Below are 4,106 nucleotides of genomic sequence, written 5' to 3'. Positions count from 1 at the left end.
AGGGTCACTTATATATACTATCATATCATCTGCAAAAAGTGATATTTTGACTTCATATTTTCCAATTTGTATCCCTTTGATCTCCTTTTGTTGTCGAATTGCTCTGGCTAGGACTTCAAGTACAATGTTGAATAGGTATGGAGAAAGTGGACAGCCTTGTCTAGTCCCTGATTTTAGAGGGATTGCTTCAAGCTTCTCACCATTTACTTTGATGTTGGCTACTGGTTTGCTGTAGATTGCTTTTATCATGTTTAGGTATGGGCCTTGAATTCCTGATCTTTCCAAGACTTTTATCATGAATGGGTGTTGGATCTTGTCAAATGCTTTTTCCGCATCTAACGAGATGACCATGTGGTTTTTGTCTTTGAGTTTGTTTATATACTGGATTACGTTGATGGATTTCCGTATATTGAACCATCCCTGCATCCCTGGGATGAAACCTACTTGGTCAGGATGGATGATTGTTTTGATGTGTTCTTGGATTCGGTTAGCAAGAACTTTATTGAGGATTTTTGCATCAATATTCATAAGGGATATTGGTCTGAAGTTTTCTATCTTTGTTGGGTCTTTTTGTGGTTTAGGTATCAGAGTAATTGTGGCTTCATAGAATGAGTTGGGTAGAGTACCTTCTGTTTCTATTTTGTGGAATAGTTTGTGTAGAACTGGGATTAGATCTTCTTTGAAGGTCTGATAGAACTCTGCACTAAACCCATCTGGTCCTGGGCTTTTTTTAGATGGGAGACTATTAATGACTGCTTCTATTTCTTTGGGGGATATAGGGCTGTTTAGATCATTAACCTGATCTTGATTCAACTTTGGTACCTGGTATCTGTCTAGGAACTTGTCCATTTCATCCAGGTTCTCCAGTTTTGTTGAGTATAGCCTTTTGTAGAAGGATCTGATGGTGTTTTGGATGTCTTCAGGATCTGTTGTTATGTCTCCTTTTTCATTTCTGATTTTGTTAATTAGAATGCTTTCCCTGTGCCCTCTAGCTCTGGCTAGAGGGTTTATCTATCTTGTTGATTTTCTCAAAGAACCAGCTCCTCTTTTGGTTAATTCTTTGAATAGTTCTTCTTGTTTCTACTTGGTTGATTTCGCCCCTGAGTTTGATTATTTCCTGCAGTCTACTCCTCTTGGGTGAATTTGTTTCTGTTTGTTCTAGCGCTTTTAGGTGTGTTGTCAAGCTGCTAATGTGTGCTCTCTCCATTTTCTTTTTGGAGGCACTCAGAGCTATGAGTTTTCCTCTTAGAAATGCTTTCATTGCATCCCATAAGTTTGGGTATGTTGTGGCTTCATTTTCATTGAACTCTAAAAAGTCCTTAATTTCTTTCTTTATTCCTTCCTTGACCAAGGTATCATTGAGAAGAGTGTTGTTCAGTTTCCACGTGAATGTTGGCTTTCTATTATTTATTTTGTTATTAAGATCAGCCTTAGTCCATGGTGATCTGATAGGATGCATTGGACAATTTCAATATTTTTGTATCTGTTGAGGCCTGTTTTGTGACCAATTATGTGGTCAATTTTGGAGAAGGTACCATGAGGTGCTGAGAAGAAGTTATATCCTTTTGTTTTAGGATAGAATGTTCTGTAGATATCTGCCAGATCCATTTGATTCATAACTTCTGTTATTTCACTGTGTCCCTGTTTAGTTTCTGTTTCCATGATCTGTCCATTGATGAAAGTGGTGTGTTGAAGTCTCCCACTATTATTGTGTGAGGTGCAATGTGTGCTTTGAGCTTTACTAAAGTTTCTTTAATGAATATGGCTGCCTTTGTATTTGGAGCATAGATATTCAGAATTGATAGTTCCTCTTGGAGGATTTTACCTTTGATGAGTATGAAGTGCCCCTCCCTGTCTTTTTTGATGACTTTGGGTTGGAAGTCAATCTTATCAGATATTAGAATGGCTACTCCAGCTTGTTTCTTCATACCATTTGCTTGGAAAATTGTTTTCCAGCCTTTCATTCTGAGGTAGTGTCTATCTTTTTCTCTGAGATGAGTTGCCTGTAAGCAGCAAAATGTTGGGTCTTGTTTGTGTAGCCAGTTTGTTAGTCTATGTCTTTTTATTGGGGAGTTGAGTCCATTGATATTAAGAGATATTAAGGAAAATAATTGTTGCTTCCTGTTATTTTTGTTGTTAAAGTTGGCATTCTGTTCTTGTGGCTGTCTTCTTTTAGGTTTGTTGAGGGATTACCTTCTTGTTTTTTCTAGGGCATGGTTCCTGTCCTTGTATTGGTTTTTTTCTGTTATTATCCTTTGAAGGGCTGGATTCGTGGAAAGATAATGTGTGAATTTGGTTTTGTCGTGGAATACTTTGGTTTCTCCATCTATGGTAATTGAGAGTTTGGCTGGGTATAGTAGCCTGGGCTGGAATTTGTGTTCTTTTAGAGTCTGTATAACATCTGTCCAGGATCTTCTGGCTTTCATAGTCTCTGGTGAAAAATCTGGTGTAATTCTGGTAGGCTTGCCTTTATATGTTACTTGGCCTTTTTCTCTTACTGCTTTTAGTATTCTATCTTTATTTAGAGCATTTGTTGTTCTGATTATTATGTGTCCGGAGGTATTTCTTTTCTGGTCCAGTCTATTTGGAGTTCTGTAGGCTTCTTGTATGTTCATGGGCATCTCTTTCTTTAGATTTGGGAAGTTTTCTTCTATAATTTTGTTGAAGATGTTTGCTGGTCCTTTGAGTTGAAAATCTTCATTCTCATCCACTCCTATTATCCGTAGGTTTGGTCTTCTCATTGTGTCCTGTATTTCTTGGATGTTTTGAGTTAGTATCTTTTTGCATTTTACATTTTCCTTGATTGTTGTGCCGATGTTCTCTATGGAATCTTCTGCACCTGAGATTCTATCTTCCATCTCTTGTATTCTGTTGCTGATGCTGGTATCTATGGTTCCAGATTTCTTTCCTAGGGTTTCTATCTCCAGTGTTGCCTCATTTTGGGTTTTCTTTATTGTGTCTACTTCCCTTTTTAGGTCTAGTATGGTTTTGTTCATTTCCATCATCTGTTTGGATGTGTTTTCCTGTTTTTCATTAAGAACTTCTACCTGTTTGATTAGGTTATCCTGTTTTTCTTTAAGGATTTGTAACTCTTTAGCAGTGTTCTCCTGCAATTCTTTAAGGGATTTTTGTGCTTCCTCTTTATCGTCTTCTGCCTGGTTAGCAGTGTTCTCCTGTATTTCTTTAAGTGTGTTATTAAAGTCCTTCTTGAAGTCCTCTATCATCATCAGGAGATATGCTTTTAAATCCGTGTCTAGCTTTTCCGGTGTGTTGGGGTGCCCTGGACTGGGCGAAGTGGGAGTGCTGGGTTCTGATGATGGTGAGTGGTCTTGGTTTCGGTTAGTAAGATTCTTACGTTTACCTTTCGCCATCTGGTAATCTCTGGAGTTAGTTGTTATAGTTGTCTCTGTTTAGAGATTGTTCTTCTGGTGATTCTGATTACCGTCTATCAGCAGACCTGGGAGACAGGCTCTCTCCTCTGAGTTTCAGTGGTTAGAGCACTCTCTGCTGGCAAGCTCTCCTCTTACAGGGAAGGTGCACAGATATCTGGTGTTTGGACTTCCTCCTGGCCGAAGAAGAAGGCCCAAAACAGGACCTTTCCCAGATGCTGTGTTGCTTTGGCAGGTCACAGAAGCTGTCAGCTTCTGTGGTGCACACTCTCACCTGTGCAGACTAAGTTCCTAATTTCGGCAGAGTCCCGGAACCAAGATGGCGCTCCCTGCTCCTGAGGCAGAGGGCTCCCGTGCAGGGCGAACCACTGTCCTCTGGCTGGGAGGGTGCTGGATGTCTGCGGCCCCAAAAGGGTGCTGCCTCAGCGGCTCTGTGGCTCCCGCCTGTCCCGAAGCTTTCTGCCTCTGTGGTGCACACTCTCACCTGTGCAGACTAAGTTCCTAAGTTCTGCTGAGTCCCGGAACCAAGATGGCACTCCCTGCTCCTGAGGCAGAGGGCTCCTGTCCAACTAATAAATCTTAATCATAAGGTGAAAATAGCAAAATCATACTTCTTTTCATAAAATGTTACACACAATCTTCTATAAGGACAGCCATCGTATGTGGAGAAACAAAAATGTGATCAGTCTCCTGCTTTTCCAGGAATATCAGGCCATG

Source organism: Mus caroli, unplaced genomic scaffold, assembly GCF_978045245.1.
Source record: "Mus caroli unplaced genomic scaffold, Mus_caroli_1 scaffold_2, whole genome shotgun sequence".
NCBI classification, from domain to species: Eukaryota; Metazoa; Chordata; class Mammalia; order Rodentia; family Muridae; genus Mus; species Mus caroli.
Note: the sequence above shows the minus strand (reverse complement) of the source record.